The 23,151-nt window shown below is 32.7% G+C and overlaps 1 pseudogene; it reads right to left on the bottom strand.

Moving 5' to 3' along the window:
• LOC149229243 (putative beta-D-xylosidase 7) overlaps positions 1 to 23,151 on the bottom strand; it is a 91,785-nt pseudogene that overhangs the window by 54,249 nt on the left and 14,385 nt on the right.

Genomic DNA, 23,151 nt, shown 5'->3' with positions numbered 1-23,151 from the left:
CCCTGATGGTGGCTTCTTCATTAATTCTAAAGTTCAACGATTTGTGCAGGACTCATCTCAACTTGGAATACTCTACAATCATGATAATGATTATCCACATTATTGAGATGACTGGTCTCTATCTGTATCTTGTAAGCATGTACACAAATGCATCATACATTTTAATTGTTAGCAGTATGTAGTGAAGTCATAGTGAACTACATTTGGTTGGTTTCATGGTTATTTTTTCCTAATTTCCTAATTTAAATATGAAAGGAATCAAATAAATAGAATTACTTTCCGTGGTCACAACTTAGAAGCTTCCCTTTCCAAATAGTTCAATGAGAATATCATTGTGCAAGTCTGCAAAAAATTAATGAAATGCATACTGAGCTCAAAGAACCTAATGTCTTTTAAATACTTTTAAAATGCAAACATACTCTCAAGAAAAGTCCATTTGCATAATTATTGTCTTCAAAAGCACATGCACGTGAACATTTTCAAAACCGAGTTGTCTTTAGTGCAACTTTTTGGAAGTTTTTCCGATGGGTTTTTTTTGGTCTAATTTCTCTAAAATCCGGCAGAAATTTATTGAAATCACAAGTTTGATGGGTAATCCTTGCACAATTGAAGTGCCCTAATGGTTTTTCATGGTGTTGAATCTATATATACAATCAAAAAACTAGTTTAAATAACACAAATCAAGAATTCACCTCAATTTTTTTCACCGGATTCCAACACTGAAAAATCCAAAAAATCATACTAAAGACAACTCCTTTTCAAAACCAGGTAAACAAAAAAGGTCATGGTCCAAAATTTAAAATCTACAACACTTACACAAAAATGCATATGCAAAATCATTGAGAGTGGGAACTCAAACCCTATTTTGAAATAAATACCAAAGAATTCACATCTGGATTGAAGTATAAAGGAATATTACAAAAGCATTTAGAGTGAAGCACTTAACCCTCTGACTTTCAAAAATAAAATAAACAACAAAAAGGTTTTTTGATAACTTAAAAAAACATTAAAAGAGATATATATCAATTTAGAAAAATAATAATAAAGATTGTAATTTTCTTAAATTGATATGAAATTCGTAAACAAACACTTAAATGTTATCATAATCCATTATAAATCCAACCACAATTTCAAGAAAGGTAAAAGTTAATCATAATCCATTATAAATCCAACCACAATTTCAAAAAAGGTAAAAGTTAAATTGACCAGTACTAATTATAAATCCAATTACGATTTTGATATGAAATTCTTAAACAAACACATAAATGTTGTCATAATCAATTATAAATCGAACCACAATTTCAAGAAAGGTAAAAGTTAAATTTACCGGGACTAATTGTAAAGCCAATTACAATTTCAATAGAGATGAAGGTTGAATTTAAAAGAGTCAGAAATATACCATTGACATAGGAAGAGGCCTTTTATAAAAGCTGCTTTATTTAGTTAAATTTGTAGGCTGCAACAATTTCAAGAAAGGAAGGTTTGTTTTTGAAAATAGAGGCTAAAAGATAAACTATAGAGATAGGCAAAGGAAACATCATTGATTTCAATTTCTCACGAAAGGTATAATTTGAATCCAAAAATACATGCAGAAATAAAGTATTGACATTGTCATAGGCAGCATCATAAAAACTGTGTTTAATCATATAAAGTAGTTAGGCGTATAATGCGTTCTGACTCTGGTTGCCTAATAAGTACGCGTTGTCAAAAATAAAAAAAGTAATTGAAATTGGTGTTACCATTAATAAAATTAAGAGGAGAGAGCCCCCACATTCCAGTCCACATGGGAGACCGAAGAAAGCGCATACACCCACTGTTATCAATTTAGGAATATGTTGTGGCAGAGGTCACAACCCCGGTAGAACCATCTCTGTTGTTGTCTAAGTTGCGCAAGTCAATTTGAAGAAATAAATATAAAGAGAGGAATCTTTTTTAGAGTCATCGGATAAATTTTAAATATATTATTATGGGAAATATTGCATCCATGTTCCACGGGTTTAAATGTATTTTAAATTGAAATTTCCTTAAATATGGATAGGGCTTAAATTTTTAAGATATACATTTATTTTATTATTGAATTCTAATTTATATATTAAATAATTAAAAGCATTAAATTAATTTCCCTTTTTAACTAATATTTGATATATATATGTATATTATTATTTAATATTATATGATAACATTTTTTTATAATGAGGTGTGAAGTGACTTGTTACTTTAGTGAAACCATGAACTGCACCTGTTTACTTGAAGTGTGGACACTATTTTAAAATATTAATTCTAAAAATAATATTCTATATATTATTTATATAGTTTTTAAATGTAATTAATAATATAGTTTTTAAATGTAATTTTCTTATTATTTATATTATGTATACAATTTATTTTGTATTTTTTATATTTTATTTTGTTATTATTTATATGATGTATGTAATTTATTTTGGATTATTTTTTATATTATTTAAGTGGATTTTATGATGTGATTAATCGGAAAGAATTTATCAAAATTAATATAAATCACAATAGTCTAAAAACAAGAATTAAAAATATGTTTTTTTTTTTATAAAATTTAAATTAAAAAAATATATAAAAATAATATGCCTTCAAAAATTATTACATAGAGATGGATCCATAACCCTAAAATTAAATTATAATTATTAACTTTATTGCACATTCATTTTATTAAATTATCAGAATGAGCTTAAATCAATTAGTTGAGACAATGCATTATTTATATCAACATCTTAAGAGTAAGAAAATGATTCATCTCTTTTAATGTTTTGCTTGTTTCATATGGCTGGTTAGATTCTGTGGAGTCTAGGGGATTTACATGAAAGGATCACTCATCTTAACCAAGGAGCTTGATGTGAGTTTGATTGTGATAATTTGGATGATATATATATATATATATATATATATATATATATATATATAGGAGTAGTTTAACAATAACCCTTTTTCATAGGAATTAATCAAAAAATACATTTTTGAATGCATAAATGATTCAACACTCTAAAAAACTTTTGAATACTCAAATTATATAGATTAAATAATTTAAATTTAAGTTTCTAAAAATCTGTGTTAAATTTTGATTAAAACTTAACCAGAAAATATATTTGGAAAAAAAACATTTTTTTTATAAATTAAACTATATATATATCCCAAAAAATTATTCTAATTCAATTGTTAAATTAACAATATATATAACCCAAAAATTATTATAATTCAATTCTTAAATTAACAATATAAATAATTATTATTTATTGGATATTAATTATATATTTATATATATTATCACTTAAAAATACATTCAGATCACTCGAAATTATATTGGTTGATGTGTAAAGAAGTAAGATTTTAATCATGAAAAATGCTTTACTTCTGGTTAATGTATCTTTTTTTATATTAAAGTAACTCTGAAACAAACAAATATTCTAAAATCATCATAAAAATTAAAATCTTTCCGATTAAATATTTGTCATGTAACTTATACTCATGGTCTACATAAAATGAATGTACACTCATAGTTTTATATACTATTTTTCCGACCTCTCGGGTCTCATTTGACACGCAATCATTTCGGTTCTCTGATCTCTGTGCGACCCCGTCACTTGTGCTGTTTTACTTAATGTGAATGGCAACGCAAAACCAAAACCAAAACCGTGACTTGTGAAATTTGGATTCGTCATATCTACTTTTGAGCTTTTAGGTTGCGTTGCGTTGTCTTTTCAAACCTGCTCCCATTGACCACCTTGCAAATCATTCACAGGTTGAGTTTTGCCTGTCGCCCATTTCCAATGGGCTAGAGTAGCAAATGATGTAATTGCAGCCAGAAAGGACAGCTGACAGACTGTTATAGATTATATTATATTTTGTTTGATAGATAAAGAATGTAAAATTTGAAACGAGAATTGATAATGTTACTCGTTTTGTAGAGAGAGAAAAAAAAGGACATGATTTGAAAAGGGGTGATGTACAATAGTTTTGGCGCTTTAATTTTTTTTTTATGTATATTGTGTTTTAGAATGGTATTGATTTTCATGCTGATTTAAAAAAGTGGCAATTCTGCATCAGATTTTTTTAAAAAATCTATTTTTTTATTTTAAATGTAAATAATTATTTTGTAAATTTAATAATTTTTGAAGTGGTCTTGTTTTTATTTTAATTTTAATTTTTTTGTAGTGACGGTTTTATTGTTTTGCATTTTAAATAATTATTTTGTAAATTTAATAATTTTTGAAGTGGTCTTATTTTTATTTTAGTTTTAATTTTTTTTTGTAGTGAGGGTTTTATTGTTTTGCATTTTTAAATTAGAAGGTCGATATTTTGAATTTTCGATATTCTAGGTATTTATACATTCTTAATTAATTTTTCAATCCACATGAAATAATTGTTTATAAAAAACAATATTTTTTAACAATGGACATAAAAATAACAATTTTTAACATAGATATAACTAAAAAAACTACACGTTTTGATAATTTTTTGCTAGAATTGACATGTTAAAATCACAATTTTTATATGAAAATTTTAACTAAAAATGGTTAAATAATATATATATATATATATATATTTATTTATTTATTTTATGAATTTTATGTCAAAAGAATAATAATCATTTTTTTTTTTCAAAAAATAATGATTAACTTAAAAATTAATGTGAAAATCACATATTGCAAATATTGAACGGATAACAGTATTAGTTCCGGTAATTGGAATCGAATAACTACCACCCGACTGCCCATGGGGATGGCTATCCGATTCTTGGAATCGAATAGCCACCGCTCGGCCACCCCTACGGGCGGCCGAGCAGTGGCCATTTGATTCTGAGAATCAGATAGCCACCACCCAGGCACCCTCACGGGTGGCCGGGCGGTGGCTATCTGATTTCGAGAATCGGATAGCCACTGCCCAGCCACCCGTAGGGGTGGTTGGACAGTGGCTATCTGATTTTGAAAATCAGATAGCCACCGCCCAGCCACAGGTGGTTGGGCGGTGGCTATCCGATTCCGAGAATCGGATAGCCACCCCCATGTGCAACCGAGTGATTGCTATTCGATTTTGAGAATTGGATAGCCACCTCGACGGGCTAATAATCATTTTTATAGCCACCTCGATAGCCACCTCGACGGGCTATTTATTTATTTATTTTATGAATTTTATGTCAAAAGAATAATAATCATTTTTTTTTCTTCAAAAAATAATGATTAACTTAAAAATTAATGTGAAAATCACATATTGCAAATATTGAACGGATAACAGTATTAGTTCCGGTAATTGGAATCGAATAACTACCACCCGACTGCCCATGGGGATGGCTATCCGATTCTTGGAATCGAATAGCCACCGCTCGGCCACCCCTACGGGCGGCCGAGAAGTGGCCATTTGATTCTGAGAATCAGATAGCCACCACCCAGGCACCCTCACGGGTGGCCGGGCGGTGGCTATCTGATTTCGAGAATCGGATAGCCACTGCCCAGCCACCCGTAGGGGTGGTTGGACAGTGGCTATCTGATTTTGAAAATCAGATAGCCACCGCCCAGCCACAGGCTATCCGATTCCGAGAATCGGATAGCCACCCCCATGTGCAACCGAGTGATCGCTATTCGATTTTGAGAATTGGATTCCGTGAATAAGATAACCACCCCCACCGACGGTCAAGTGATGGCTATCTGATTCTTGGAATCAGATAACCACCCCCTCACTGCCCTTGAGGTGGATATCTGATTCTGAGAATCGGATAGCCACCGCTGGGGGCGGCCGAGCGGTGGCTATCTGATTCTGAGAATCAGATAACCACCACCGGACCACCCCTACAGGCGGTTGAGTGGTATCGCCCGTGGGGGTGGCCGGGAAGTGGCTATTTGATTTTCGGAACCGAATAGCCACCGCCCTGCCGCAAGTGGGGGCGGAGGCCAATAAAATTGTTTTTTTTTAATAAAAAATAAATTTTGATAAATATGTTTATTATATATATATATATATATATTTAATTTTTTTTTTTTAATTATATATATATATATATATATATTTTGAATGTTATTTTAAAAAATATAAAAAATATATTTAACTTTTTTTAATTTTAATGTTTTTGTGAAAATGATGTTTTATTTGAAAATATGTATTTTTTTTTAAATTTTAATTGTTTTTCGGGTTTTTATTTTATTTTTAGTTTCAACATATTTTTGTTTTTTAGGGTTTTTTGAAAATGTTTATAATCTTAATTTTTGTAGTTTTTAAATTTTTTTTTTTTCGTTTTTTTTTGTTATTTTTCTTTTTTTTAAAATCTAGTTTGTTTTTAATTTAATTTATTTTTTTTAGTTTTTCTTAATGCTTTTTTAAAATTTCCCCTTTTTACTTAATTTTATAGTTATTATTATTTTTATTAAATTTCCAAATTTTTTTATGATTTACCACATTAAAAAAAATGTTATTTTTTTGAAAATATGATTTTCTTATTATTTATTTCTTGAATTTTTTTTTTTTTTTTTTTTTTTTTTTTTTTCACATTTTTATGATTGATTTTTTTAAAATTTTTTTAATATATATTTTTATTTTCATTTTGATATTTTTTTTTTATTTTTTTGTGTTTTTTTTTATTGTTTTTATTGTTTTTATTTTATGTTTTCATTATTTTTTTGAAATTTTAATGTTTTTCAGAGTCATAACAAAATTTTTTACACCATTATTTCAAAATGTTGAAAATTTACCATAAAAAAAAGTGTTATTCGAGCATCAACACTTTTCATTTTGAGGGTGTTTTTTGCATATAAAAATTCGGTTTTATTGGCATTTTTTTTAAAATGTTGAAAATTAACCCTAAAAAAAAAAAGCCATCGTTACATTATTAGCACTTTTCATTTTCAAGCTGGTTTTGCACAATTTTTGCACAAAAAATTCGTTCTCACTACCATTTTTAAAATATGTTCAAAATTGACCCTCAAAAAAACCATTGTTCTAGTATACACACTTTTCGTTTTCAGCACTATTTTTCATGTTTTTTTAGGGTTTTTTGGGCAGAGTTCTCGTTTTGAGTTTATAGTTCCCATTTCAAAGTTTACATTGTTGTTTTTTAGGGTTTTTTGGGTAGAGTTCTCGTTTTGAGTTTATAGTTCCCGTTTCAAAGTTTACATTGTTGACAACATCATGTTGTTAGATAAATAGTTTTTTCCTGTGGTATAATATTCTGGTTATATATAGATTTCAAATAATTTAGATTTTATTGTTATATATATATGTCAAGAATTACACATCATGAAATATTATGATATTACTTTTCAATGATATCTATCAACTCCTTATTAAGTGGAAGAAATTACATATCTCCCTCTTTCTAAAAAAGTAAATTAACTTTCTTTTTTCTTTTAAATACTTTATCTCTCTATATAAAGTTTATGCAAAATTAAGGTGCGAATTGAATTATTTTATTTAAGGCGTGACTCGACGACATCTCCATCACATTGGGATGTAGAGAGCATCTCAGAGCAAATACTTAATATCATGAGGATCACTAATTGAGCTATACATTAGGAAATATTTTATTTATTTATTTTAATTTATATTTTTCTACCATTTTTTTCAAGAAAAAAACAACCTTTCCAAAAAATATAATAAAATTTACACATACACATACACACACACACATATAATAATAATAATAATAATAATATTGAGGAAAATTTACATCAATTTATTTTTGGAAAAACTAACCATTGGAGATAACTCAACCTCCCTTTAGAAATTCTCTAGCTTGAACCTTGCTTGCAAATCCTCTGGCAAATTCGACTGACTCGAATTCAACCTCTTCAGAAGTTAGAAATTCTCTAGCTTGAACCTTGGTTGCAAATCCTTTGGGAAATTCGACTAGCTCAAATTCAACCTCTTCAAAAGTTACAATATGGTTGGAACAACTCAACCTTTCTCATAAATTACCTTAGTAAGCCAACCTCTTGAAAATTGCTTTTCTTTATTCTAAAATGAATCAAACCAGTTCAAGGATTTTCAGTACTCTATTTTTTTGTTTGTCTCCATAGGTGACTGCGCCCTTAGAAAAGCAACTCGACCCTCTTAACTCGTCCTCCACAACTCTAGGATAATTCATCCTCCACAATTCGACCATTAGAAAATTCAATCTTTGACAAACAATTTAGCCTTATTTTTTGCCAAGTAAATTGGCCCTCTTTCAAGTGGTGCAATTTTCTACTAACTCGCCCTCCTTGAAGAGATGCACATTGTTGCATCTCATCTCTTCTTTTGGTCCCCAATATTTGATTCTTCTTTTTTGATGAACACCAATGGAGAACCTGAAGTGGTTCTCCGTCTTGTCTAGCTAGGGTGGGTTTTTCACCACCTAAACTAATCACCACCAACTAGGGTGGATAGTTTCATCACCAAACTGAGATTTCCATGAGGATTTTGCCTCACTTTATAAGCTACTAGAGCTCCAAATTCAATTCTCAAAACATCCACACATAATCCCCCTTGAGCCTCCTTCATTTTTTTTATAATCATTTCCTCCTCTTGAAATACCATGGGTGGCTGGAAATACCATGGTTCACTTTATTTTTATTAAGTGACTTACCACTTTTATTTAATTATTAAAATGTTACCTTTGATTAAACAATTAAACCAACCGATCCTCTTTTCTCTAGATTATAACCTACATGAATTTGGGTAGGATACTAACTCAATCAATTTTGCTATTATTGTTTGGAAAGGGAAATTGCAGTCCTCCCTTCCCAAAATTGTTTGTCTTCAAGCAACTGTAAATTGGGATGCTGCAATACCTCTTTCCCTTCCCATGCAACATTTTCTATGGTTAGGTATTTCCATCGAACTAGATATTCCATGATGGTTCTAATCATCAATCTTCTATCCCTAGTATCCAAAATTTCCTATGGGATTAGGATCAATTTCCCTTCCTTGTCCAATTAAAGTAATTCAATTGAACTTGTTATTAGCTTCCCTAACACCTTATTGAGACACAAAATGTAGAATACATTGTCAATCTTTCTCTTCTTTGGCTGTAGTTCATAATCTACTTCCCCAATCCTTCGTATGACTTTGTAGGTTCCATAAAACCAAGAATTCATTTTTTCTACTCCATTCCTCTTTAGGGAGGATTTCCTATATGGTTATAATCACAAGAAAAGTAAATATCCATCTTGGAAATTGCACTCAATCCTGTTGTGATATGCATTCATCTTCTACTAATTCTATGCAACTTGTAAGTTCTCCTCAAGGACTTCGAAGATGCCTTGCTTTTCCTGCAAGCAATGCTTTTCTTTTGGAGCCTTGTTATGCTTGAATTCCATCTCAGCAAATGAAGGAGTGTCATACTTGTATAGTGTTTATATTGGTGTCATACTAGTAAACATATGGTGAGTAGTATTGTAGTAGTATTCCCCGAAATGCAATCACCAGATCTAGGTCTTCTATTGCCTGATCATATAATTTCACAGATAACTTTCCACCCATTTGGTTATGATTTATGTCTAAACATATTTCTATAGGTGATAACTAGTGCTTGAGGTTAATTCTATACATTGCAATATATACAATTTATTTCTAGAAGGCATTGAGAAATCAACTATCCTTGTCATTGACTATATATTTGGGTACTCCATGTAGTCTAATGATCTCCTTGAAAAATAAATCTGCTACTTGCCCTTCATTGTAATCTAATGGGATTACCATAAAGTGTGCAAACTAGGTCAATCTACCAAATACAATTGGAATGCAATCTCTGCCTTGTACCCTTAGAAGCCTTGTAATGAAATCCATGGAAATACTTTTCCATCTTTTATTTATGGTGGGTAATGGCTACAACAATCCTACTTGATGAGTATGTTCTTCCTTATTCTACTGATAGGTACTACGCTTTGTTACATGTCTCCATACATATTCTTTGAGTCCATCCTAAGAGAACCTTTCCCTTATCTGTCGATATGTTTTGAAGTATCCCTGATGATCAACTAGAGGTGAATTACGGATAACCTTTAAGAATTTTCTTTTGAGTGTCGATTCAGGGACTAGATAAATCTCGCCTTTGTATAAAATGACGTCATATAATACCCTATACCTATCATCCTGGACTAATCTATCAATTGATTTGCATGGAAAATTAATTTTTGGAATACTCCACTAGCAAAAGTGCCTTCCAATTGGTAGTGATCTTCTTGAGAGAACATGTTACTGGTCTCCATGAGAGAACATGTTGCTGATCTCCTGGAGAGGGCATTCAATATTGCATTTTCTTCCCTTTTACATATTCAATATAAAAATCATGCACCTGTATCTCATTAACCTTTTTTTGTATCCTCTCATTCATATCTTTTTGCTGTAGGAAGTACCTCAAACTGTTGTGGTCGGTTTTGACCATGGACCTTCCTTCCACCAAGTATTGCCTAAATTTCACCAATGCATGCATGAAAACGAACAATACTTTAACATAGATGGAATAAAGTTTTTCAATTTCCCCAAGTTTCTAGCTCTTGAAGGCTATTGGGTGCTTATCCTACATCAACATGGCTCCATGTCTTCCATCAATGCATCACACTACGGTACAAAAGAGTGTGAGAAGTCAGGAGGTGCTAAGACTAGACAAGTGCTCAACACCTCCTTACACCACTCAGAAGTTTGTTGTGCCTCTTTAGACCATCTAAAAGCCCTCTTTTTGGTTAAATTTGTTAAAGCTACCACCATTTGTGAATATCCTTTGGAAAAACACCTATAATAGTTGCATAAGCCCATAATTGTGGGCTAATCAATTATAACTTGGATATTTTCTTCATGCACTTGTACCCCTTGCTCATTGATAATATGTCCTAGATATAGAATCTATGTCATTCCAAATTCACATTTGGACTCCTTTGCGAAAAATGGATTATTCCTCCTATATACACAACACTTCCTCCAAGTGTCTTAGGTGTTCTTCCCAAGTTTTGTTATATGAAGAGATAATAAAAATACTAGTAGAAACTTCCACAACTAATTCTTGAAAACATGGCCCATGCGTGACTGGAAAGTTGCAAGTGCGTGGGTCAAGCCAAATGGCATGACTATAAAGTTATAAGTTCTTTGGTCAATAAAAATTGGCATGAATAAAAATTCATAATGTTCATAACAACATTTGAAAGTGGTTTTATGTACATCTTGCTCACGTACCCTGATTTACTGATAACTTGACTTTAGATCAATTTTTGAAACATAAACTAGCCCATGTAGATTGTTTGATAGCTTGTCAATTGTAGGTATAAGGTACTTTTTTAGATCATTTTATTGTTAAAGGAATTGTATTCTATGCACAACCACATGGACCCATCCTTATTTTTGACTAGCACAACTAAAGAAGAGAAAATGGGCTTGAGCTAGGCCTTATGTGCTCCATATCCAATAGATCCTATATAGTGTTTTCAATATCTTCCTTAAATTTCTTAGGGTGCTTGTAAGGAGTTATTATAACTAACTTCACTCTTTCCTCTAGTTCTATAAAATCCCTTGTCAGGATCTCTCCAAATACCTAATGCTTTCTCAATAATGCTTGGATGTTCCCTGCGTAATTCTTATTTCCATTGGAAGGTTATTATGTTTTCACTAAGCATTCTGTAGCCCAAGCTATGTCTCCATGTAGGGTTCGTCCAGGGATGTAAACCCTCAAGCTGGAATGAAAGCTAGCTCTGAAACCACCAAAACATCCATTTTAATTTAGTTAAATTTTTTTCTGCCAAAACCTCTTAAAAAAATTCCCAAAAATAAGTTTCTAAAAAATATAACAAAACCCAACAAATTTGGACAATCAGTAATCAATTTTTTTTTATTGAATACGCCACAACAAAACCCAACCAATTTTATTAATAATACTGAGGAAAATTTACATACAATTATAGAGAGAGAGAGAGAGATATTGTATTTATCCTTTGCATTTTTTCTTCAAACTTGTTTTGTAATGAAAATTTCTTCTAAATCCTCTGCAATATTTTCTTCAATCTCGCTTTAAAATGAAATTTATTATTATTTATTTAAAACAAGTCTTGATGTTTGAAATTTATGTTTTTAATTCGTGAGGTTTGAAATTCATTATTGTTTTGAGTCAGACTGTTGGTTTTCTTTATTAAATATGGTGTAGTGAGAATTAAGAATTAGATTTGTATTTAAATTTATATCTCTAGCATTTAATATTTAGATTTATCACTCTAACATTTAAGATTTGGTATTTTTCTCCATTCAAAATTCTCAATTCATTATTAGCCATATAAATTTAAATATAAAAAAAACTCATTCTATTATTGAGTTTCAAATGGCGATATAAACCTAATAAACATGACTAAGTTTGAGAGATTAGGGAGGGTGGACGAATCTATTTTCATTTGACATAAAGCTCTAAAATGTGTTTGACTAAATGAAGTTCTAAGATGTGTTTACAATTTTTCGAAGTTTAACATGAAATTCTAAGTTGTGTTTTACAAAACAACATAATTGGAAAACCATAAAATCTTTGTAATCCTAAATTTTGAAAAAAAATCAAAAGTTTTATTCATATATATAAGATTATCCAATAAATAATCTATTATATTAAAAAAGTTATAATTGTTTTGTTTTGTTTTGATATGAATTTATTTTTATTTATTTCGCTAATAAATATGTATTTACTTATTCTATTACTTTTATTGATTGAATATGTGCAAATTTTGAAAAATGTATCCTGTTGGTCGAAGGTTAATTATTTTTTATCAATTGTTGATGCGTTTGGTCTCCCACAACATTCTAATCAACCATGTAATCTTCAAAATGAAGTTGATGCTCATCTACATGAAGATGATGAATCAAATAGTGTAGAGCTTGTTGAAAGAGAAAACCCATCAAAGAAATGCAAAAGAATATTCAAATCTAAATGGAAGACAAGATTTCCATGGGCTTATGTTGTAAAATATTGTAATGATAATGAAAGGATAAAATGTTCTTGGTGTGTTAAATTTAAAAGAGACACTCCATTTGCAAAAGAGGGAAGTACCACTCTTCAAGTTAGTGGTCTAAGTGGCCATGCAGAATCAAAAACTCATAAATTCTCTTTACAACTTTTGGAGGGAGAAAGAAAACAAAGTAATATTCCAATTACTAAACATGTCGAACTAATGGTAGATGTTGAGAAGGAGAGAATTATATCAGTGATTGAAAAAATGTATTTTGTTGCCATACATGATTTATATTTAGAAATGTATAAGTCAATATGTGACTTGAATATGTATAAATACACTCCACACATGCCTCTAATAGATGAATATTTTGAATACACAAATACAACAACAGGAAAATAATTTCTTCAAGCTTATAAAGAGGTGTATTGGAACAAACTAAAAGATGAGATTTTACATAGACCATTTTACACAATTTTAGTTGATGAAAGCATTGATCGAACTATGTAACACCATTTAATTGTATATTATTACATATTTGACAAATGGAAAAAGAGGTCAATGTGTAACAAAGTTTATATGTTTGCTTGAAATAAAGGATGGAACAACTCAGTGCATGTATGATGCAGTGAGAACTCTTTTAGAAAAAATGGATCTATCTTTGATGAAGTTAGCTAGTTTTGGCTTGGATGGTGCATCTGCCATGACTAAGTATTCATAAATGTTTATCTTCTAAGCTTCATCAATATGCTCCTCATTTATTATATATCCAATACATAGCCAATAGGTAAGCGTTAACAACCAAATATACTTCATCTCATTTTCCAGAGTTTCAATATATTGACAAATTTGCAAATACAATTTATTCATGGCTTGGGAAATCAACTAAAAGACATGGAGAATTAAAAGAGAGAATGGAATCGTTTCAAATCATTAAGTTATAGGTCTTATAAATTCATCAAATTAGGTGGCTATCTAGATGCAAGGTAATGGAAAGACTTCTTAAAATCACATATGCTTTGTTAAAGGATTCATATTTGGGGGAGAAAAAAATGTATGAGTCAGAAACAATATTCAAGTGCAATTTTACATCCATCTACTTGCATATGTGCTCATTGAGTTAAATAAGTTGAATCAAAATTTCCAAGAGGATAATACACTACAAGAAAAAAAGACATTGGTGAGGGTCAAAAAATGTCACCATAAGCTCATTGGTGACAGTCAAAAGAGTTTCTATCACAAAAAACTAAACGTCACCAAAGGTGGCGTCGCCAAAAGTCTAGGTGTTGTGGTGACATTCAAGGTTCGTCACCAATAATCATTTATAGTAACAGATAGTGACCATCACCATTTCATATGAGCAATGGTGACGGACCTTAGCCCCCGTCACCAAAAAAATGAATGTCACCAAAGGTGGCATCACCAAAAATATAGGTGTTGTCGTGACATTCAAAATTTGTCACAAATAATGATTATAATGATAGACACTGACCCTCACCATTTCATATGAACAATAATGATTTATAGTGATGGACCTTTCATGGTTGTCACTATTGATGCATATATATCGTGGCATTCATTGACCGTCACCATTTCATATTTTGGTGAGGCTCAAAAAAATGTCACCATAAGCTCATTGGTGATGGTCAAAAGAGATTTCATCACCAAAAAAAATTAATTGTCATCATTCTATATCAATATAAGGGCACGATGGAATCGAACCACCAACCCCTTGCTTGTAATACAAGTGCTCTTTGTTGAAAATTGGCAACAAAAAATTGCTAAAAATAGAAGTGCTAAAAATAGCAGTTTGGGCATCAGTGTTGGATTGGGAAATAGGGAATGAAAAATGGAAGTGCTAAAAATAGTTCTATTTTTAGCAGTTCAAGTTGGATTCCTATTTTTAGATAGTCCATGGTCTAAAATAGGAAGTAAAATTCGAATTTGGTCTTACCAGCAGTTTGAATATTAATTAATTTATGCTCCATGAGTTAATTAGTTAAGGAAAATCAAACTTGAAGTCTTTGTGAGAACATGCAATAATTTCTCCACTGATTGGGGAAGGTGTCCTTGATTTGCTCCACTGATTGAGGAATTAAGGATGAGTTCTATATTGAGAGGATCAGTTGACTTAGTTTAACTTAGTCAAGTTCAGTTAGATTAATTTAACAAGTTGTTAAATTAAAGAGATACAGTTTGTTGATGCTTGCATGCATGTGACAACTGTTATTTTCAGATAACTGAGTATTCTCTCATGGATAACTGATCCATGGCAGTTCAGACAGAAACCCAGTTGAGATTAGAGAAGGGACAATGTACTATCAGTTGGATGAACATTTTTCTTATAAAGGAAGCTCATCCATAATGAGGATTTATCTCCTTCAAGTTTGTGCAGTTAGATCAGAGGTTAGTGAGTGTGTGAAGAGGCCAATTCACACAGGTGACAACACTAGACCTCAAGGAAACTGCACAAGGAAATATGAGGCTTGGAGGGCAGAGGAGAAGGTTTGTGAGAAGCCTTTCACTGTCTAGGAGCAGTAAAGTGATTGTACATAGAGCTGGATAGCTTCAGAGCTAAGGCTTTGTGTAATTCGGACTATATTTCCACTTGTATGATAATACAAAGATGGGGTTTTAGGCAGGTGCTTTCTCTGAGTAAATTATTTTGTGTTATGTGTAATTGATTCCTTCTTATCAGTTATATGCGTTCTTATTGATGTTGCTCATGGTTGATTAAGCTTCTGCTAAATTGTTTGTAGAAGTAGATCAAGTGTTTTGCTTTAATACATTCCATTACCAGGTTGATCTATAGGTGGGAAATTTCTACATGGTATCAGAGCTAGCTGATTTGTAGAGAAAGTTCTACATGGTATCAAAACTAGCTAATTTGTAGGAAAATTCTACAAAAATTCTATGAGCACAGGTGATCAAGGAAGAACAATATATAAGAAGAGGAGATTTCAGAGTTTTGAGTTTTGGGCTGAGAGTTTGCAGAGTGGATATGAAAATTTATATACAAAATTTTCAGAAAAAATAGCAGATTTGGATTCCTTGTAGACAAATACCCCCCAAAAAAAAAAATTAGCTGAATCGGAGTTCGGATGAGGGAGATACCATTGATTAAAAATTAGCTCTTTTTCTAGAAAATTTTGTGACGACGGGAAAGTGGAAATAGATTGGTGTGCTAGCCAAGAACCTGTATGCACTTGAGGTACAAGATGCATGCAAAGTCTTGAGGAGCAAGGCAAAGGTTAGAGACAAGTTGGTTGAGAGGGAGAGTATATTACCTCTCAACATGCAGTGCCAAAAGAAGTCGCAGACAATTGTGGAGGAGCAACGATTGGTGTAGCATCTTCAGGAGGTTGTGGAGTAGCCACAACAAACGATGTTGAGAGGAGATCGAGTAGAGACATCTAGTCATGTAGAGACCTCCAGTAGGGGGAAACTTCGAGCCAGGTGGGCAGAGGGATCACATGTAGCCATACCTCTAGGTAGGAGGTGGGGCGATGTGGAGAGATCGTCCCAAGGAGGAGGGGCAAGATCCTTGAGGTACCCAACCTCTTGAATGAGACCTTGCTACAAGAGCCCTGATGAGGAGTAGAAGGAACTGACTGATTAGGTAGAGACAGATGCGGATGGAGCGGCAGAGAGAGCTACAGTGCAGGGAATCCTAAGACAATGCAGAGCATGCAGGCTGCAACAATGTGAGAGGCACAAGTGTGTTGCACAGTGCAGGGTAGCACAGAGAAGGGTGCAACAGTGCAAGATGCATGGAGATGTTGTAGTAGTACAGAGGTCAGAGAAGGAGAACTTGTCAGTAGTAGGTAGAGCTTTAGCATCAGAGTATGTTTCTAGCTCAACAGAGATTTTAGTTGGGAGTTTTCTTGTTCCAAGAGTTGTTGGAGAAACCACACTTGGTAGAAGTGTTGCATGCAAAACATTCCGAAGGTACAAGATTGGGTTTGAGAGGAAGCCTTTCTTGTTGAGAGGGAGTGTTGAAAATTGGCAACAAGAAATTGCTAAAAATAGAAGTGCTAAAAATAGTAGTTTGGGCATCAGTGCTAGATTGGGCAACAGGGAATGAAAAATGAAAGTGCTAAAAATAGAAGTTCTATTTTTAGCAGTTCAAGTTGGATTCCTATTTTTAGATAGTCCTTGGTTTAAAATAGAAAGTAAAATTCGAATTTGGTCTTACCAGTAGTTTGAATATTAATTAATTCATTCTCCATGAGTTAATTAGTTAAGGAAAGTCAAACTTGAAGTCTTTGTGAGAACATGCAATAATTTCTCCACTAAGTGGGGAATGTGTCCTTGATTTGTTCCACTGATTGATGAATTAAAGATGAGTTCTATATTGAAAGGATTAGTTGACTTAGTTTAACGTAGTCAAGTTCAGTTAGATTAATTTAACAAGTTGTTAAAGTAATGAGATATAGTTTGTTGATGTTTGCATGCATGTGACAACTGTTATTTTCATATAACTGAGTATTCTCTCACGGATAACTAATGCATGGCAGTTGAGACAGAGACCCAGTTGATATCAGAGAAGGGACAATGTACTATCAGTTGGATGAATATTTTTCCTATAAAGGAAGCTCATCCATGATGAGGATTTATGCCCTTCAGGTTTGTGCAGTTAGATTAGAGGTTAGCGAGTTTGTGAAGAGGCCAATTCACACAAGTGACAGCACTGGACCTCAAGGAAACTGCACTAAGAAATAGGAGGCTTGGAGGGTAGAGGAGAAGGTTTGTGAGAAGCCTTTGACTGTCTATGAACAACAGAGGGATTGTATTGAGAGCTGGATAGCTTCTGAGCTAAGGCTTTGCGTAATCCGGACTATATTTCCACTTGTATGATAATACAAAGATGGGGTTTTAGGTAGATGCTTTCCCCATGTAAATTCTTCTGTGTTATGTGTGATTGATTCCTTCTTATTGGTTATATGTGTTCTTATTGATGTTTCTAATGGTTGATTAAGCTTCTGCTAAATTGTTTGTAGAAGTAGATCAAGTGTTTTGCTTTAGTACATTGCATTACCAGGTTTACCTACAGGTGGGAAATTTCTACATGGTATCAGAGTTAGCTAATTTGTAGAAAAAGTTCTACATGGTATCAAAACTAGCTTAATTGTAGGAAAATTCTACAAAAGTTCTACATGGTATTAGAGCACAGGTGATCAAGGAAGAATAATATATAAGAAGAGGAGATTTCAAAGTTTTGAGTTTTGGGCTGAGAGTTTGTAGAGTAGATATGAAAATTTCTATACAAAATTTTTAGAAACAAATAGAAGATTTGGATTCCTTGCAGAAAAATGCCCCAAAAAAAAAAAAAATCGGCTGAATCGGAGTTCGGATGAGGGAGATATCACTGATTTAAAATTATCTCTTTTTTCTAGAAAATTTCATGACGGCGGGAAAGTGGAAATAGATTGGTGTGCTAGCCAAGAACCTGTATGCACTTGAGGTACAGGATGAAAGCAAAGCCTTGAGGAGCAAGGCAAAGGTTAGAGACTTGGTGGTTGAGAGGGAGAGTATATTACCTTTTAACATGCAACGCCAAAAGAAGTCTTAGACAATTGTGGAGTAGCCACGATTGGTGCAATAACTTCAGGAGGTTGTGGAGCAGCCACAACAGGCGAAGCTGAGAGGAGATTACGTAGAGACATCTACTCATGTAGAGACCTCCAGTATGGGGAAACTTTGATCCAAGTGGGCAGAGGGATCACATGCATCCATACCTCCAAGTAGGAGGTGGGGCGATGTGGAGTGATTGTCCCAAGGAGGAGAGGCAACATATTTGAGGTACCCAACCTCTTGGATGAGACCTTGCTACGGGAGCCCCGATGAAGAGTAGCAGGAACTGACTGATTGGGTAGAGATAGATGCACATGGAGTGGCAGAGAGAGCTACAGTGCAGGGAATCCCAGGACAACGTAGAACATGTAGGCTGCAACAATGCGAAAGGCACACGTGTGTTGCACAGTGCAGGGTAGCATATAGAAGGGTGCAATGGTGCGAGATACATGGAGATGTTGCAGTAGTGCAGAGGTCAAAGAGGAAGCACTAGTCAGCAATAGGTAGAGCTTCAACATCAGAGTATGTTTCTATCCCAACAGAGATTTTAGTTGGGAGTTGTTTTGTTCCGAGAGTTGCTGGAGCAAGCACACTTGGTAGAAGTGTTGCATGCAAAACATCCCGAAGGTACAAGATCGGGTTCGAGAGGAAGCCTTTCTTGTTGAGAGGGAGTGTTGAAAATTGGCAACAAGAAATTGCTAAAAGTAGAAGTGCTAAAAATAGCAGTTTGGGCATCAGTACTGGGTTGGGCAACAGAGAATGAAAAATGGAAGTGTTAAAATTAGAAGTTCTATTTTTAGCAGTTCAAGTTGGATTCCTATTTTTAGACAGTCCCTGGTCTAAAATAGGAAGTAAAATTCGAATTTGGTCTTACCAACAGTTTGAATATTAATTAATTAATTCTCCATGAGTTAATTAGTTAAGGAAAATCAAACTTGAAGTCTTTGTGAGAACATGCAATAATTTCTCCACTGATTGGGGAATGTGTCCTTGATTTGCTCCACTGATTAATGGATTAAGGATGAGTTCTATATTGAGAGGATTAGTTGACTTAGTTTAACTTAGTCAAGTTTAGTTAGATTAATTTAACAAGTTGTTAAATTAATGAGATACAATTTGTTGATGCTTGCATGCATGTGACAACTATTATTTTTAGATAATTGAGTATTATCTCATGGATAACTGATGCAAGGCAGTTCAGACAGAGACCCAGTTGAGATTAGAGAAGGGACAGTGTACTATCAGTTGGATGAATATTTTTCCTATAAAGGAATTTCATCCATGATGAGGATTTATGTCCTTCAAGTTTGTGCAGTTAGATCAGAGGTTAGTGAGTGTGTGAAGAGGCCAATTCACACAGGTGACAACACTGGACCTCAAGGAAACTGCACAAGGAAATATGAGGCTTGGAGGGCAGAGGAGAAGATTTGTGAGAAGCCATTCACTGTCTATGAGTAGCAGAGGGATTGTACTTAGAGCTGGATAGCTTCTGAGCTAAGGCTTTATGTAATATAGACTATATTTCCACTTGTATGATAATACAAAGATGGGGTTTTAGGTAGGTGCTTTCCCCAGGTAAATTCTTCTGTGTTATGTGTGATTGATTCTTTCTTGTTAGTTATATGTGTTCTTATTGATGTTGTTCATGGTTGATTAAGCTTCCGCTAAATTGTTTGTAGAAGTAGATCAAGTGTTTTACTTTAGTACATTGCATTACCAGGTTGATCTATAGGTGGGAAATTTCTACATGGTATCAGAGCTAGCTTATTTGTAGAAAAAGTTATACATGGTATCAAAACTAGCTGATTTGTAGGAAAAATTCTACACTCTTCCGTTGGGCTAGCACCCTTTAAAGAATAATAATTTAGAAAATCAGACCTTGAAGTTTTATAAATTGTAAATTCTACAACTTTCAATAAACTATAAAACTTTTTTGGTCTTAGCAATCTTTTACTAGACAAGTGAAATAACATCGAAGCTATAGATATCTACCTAATGGTTATCGAAGTTATGAAAAGTGGGTGGAAGGAAAAATAGTTATATATAAAATACTCAATATGTTCAGTTGAAAACTCAATTAGAAGTGAAACTTTGAAGACATTTATAGCTTATAAATGACCTATAATTATCAAACCTAAAATATGCAATTTCACCAAAGATTGATTTCTCACCTTGGGAATCATGCAAATCTGTTGTGACAGCATAAAAATCTCTCTAAAAAACTAATTTGCATGCAAAAAAGTGAAAAACATTGAATATTATGATGCAATTATTAATAATGAGCTACATGCTTGAATCCTACTGGCTATGGGGTCTAAAAAATATGTCCCAAGAAAATAATGCCACAATTGATCATTAGTTTAAGGGTTTAATGCATGCACGCACTAGCTTTCTCACCTTCAATTATGTACATAAATGGTTGTCTAGATGCATTGTACTTCTTTGTCTTCCTCATTCTATGAAGGAAACCTAGGGTGCACCATTGTGTAGGTTGTTGAGATTGTATTTAGGCCTTATGCATTATACATTTCTTATTTATAGTTCACAAATAGAATGCAAATGCAATTTTGAGTGGTTTTAATTCATGTGCTTTCGTTGTTCATAAAATCCGACAATATGAATTTGAAGTTTGTAAATTCTAAAATTTGTTCTCATGATCGATTTTTTTTTTTCAACCACCTAGGCATAGGTTAGATTATGTCTAAGTCCATAATTTGCTTAACATTGTCTGAAATTTAACACTTTAACTTAACTATTCTTAATGGTAATTATTATCAACTTTAATGTTATGTTATATTACTTATATATTAGATGCTAACCTTGATAAATAATGCATTACTATTGTCAGTAAATTCAGGCTTCTTGTTTGCACCTCTAATATCCTTCATCACATGAGATCTAATAAAGAATTTTACCATTAATGACATTAAATTTCCAGAAAAGGTTTTTGAATTGCATTCCTACAACTTAGTCTACAATTTGACTATAGGCCAAAAAAGGTTGACCAAACAAGAGGGTATTCATTTCCTAGTGTTGAGACCACCATTTTCAACACAAAAACTTGTAGCCATTGTCAAAGCTCAGTCTACAATCTGAAATATAAGCCAAAAAAGGTCAACCAAACAAGAGGGTGTATTCATTTCCTAGTGCTGACAGCATCATTCTCACCACCAAAACTTGGAGCCATTGTCAAGCTCAATTTCATAGTAAATAATTAATAAACCTTGTAACCAAAACCAACACATGCTTAAGATTTTCCAAAATTCACGTGCAACAGAACTCGAATGCATACCTCTCTTTGCCCACCCGGTAAATATTCTCAATGACACCAACTTTGTAGTAATACTTGTTCTACCTTGATGTTCTGTGTGCTTTCTTTTGTCCACAATTTTGTGTATCCATCAATGTGCTTGCTTTTGGCCATAATTTTGTGTCTGCATCACTTTTCCTACATTTACCTCAATCATGCCATGCCACAAGATTTTGTATGTTTGCTCTGACCACAATTTATGTGTGCCCATTGTGTTTCAACCCTAGCCTTTATCATGCAATGTCATAGCCTTATAGACACTTAATTGTATGACCAATGTCGTCATATTTTCAAAAACATCAATGCTACTCCTTCCAAACAGTCACATATCTACTCTCATGTTGATCTGCAAAAAGCCTCAAAACATCCATGGCTGATGTGAATTCTATAAAGAATAACAAAGGACAAGGAATAACATTTGCTTCACTATTTAATTGAGAGAAAGAAACCAATAAAAATATGCAACTATAATTTATGAAACTCAGAAGAGAGATGATATCTTCAAGAAACAAATGCCAGAAATTCCAGTGTTGTGAAACAACACAATATTTAACTAAAGAAGAAAAGCAAAGATCTCGTTCTAAATTTCAATCACATTTCTTTCAAATTCATTAGAATATATACATTTGAAATCATTAACCTTGGAAAAATTGGAGAAGAGGTAGGCCTCCGAATAATATCACCACTTTGTTCAGTAGTTCCCAACCTGTAAATTACAGTACATTTTTAGTAAAATACTATTTAAATCTCTATATCAAAATGTTTGACTATGTCAAACCAAAAATATATTACCTATAAATCTGTTGCCAAGATGATCACAGGTTGACAAATCTTTACATCATATATCCCTAGTTTTTCTTAGTTCCATTACATAAGCCATGCAACATAACAAGACAGTTTTTAATCACTACGGATTTGGAATATTGGTAGTAACTTTTATCTAAACTAAGAAATAATTTACAAAAGTACTTGTATAGATGTTTTTAGAAGATTTCATACTTGGCTCCTTCCACTTCAAGAATGGAATACATCTAGTAAAGTTACATGTGATTCTCAAGGAATTGTTTTGATCGTTGTGACCTCTACACTCTTCTTTTCTAATTCAAAAGTAGTGTGCTTCTAGAGTCTAGTTATCACTTTGAAACAAAAGAAACAGAGTTTTGCAATTTATTTTTAGGTATAATAAAAAGTTCCCTAAGAACACTATTAGGCATCCCAGTTTTCCAAGGAATTTCTAGGTTCTAAGTTCTAACATAAACTAACTAGGCCTTTTACTTTTGGCAAAGCTCTGACAACCTATCATGCAAAATAATCAATTATCCACACACGTAGAGAACTAAAAATAAATATTTA

The sequence above is a fragment of the Pinus tabuliformis genome, chromosome J (assembly GCF_031772625.1).
Source record: "Pinus tabuliformis cultivar Carrire ecotype Pingquan chromosome J, CPIR1, whole genome shotgun sequence".
NCBI classification, from domain to species: domain Eukaryota; kingdom Viridiplantae; phylum Streptophyta; class Pinopsida; order Pinales; family Pinaceae; genus Pinus; species Pinus tabuliformis.
Note: the sequence above shows the minus strand (reverse complement) of the source record. Positions and strands in the feature narration are given on the sequence as shown.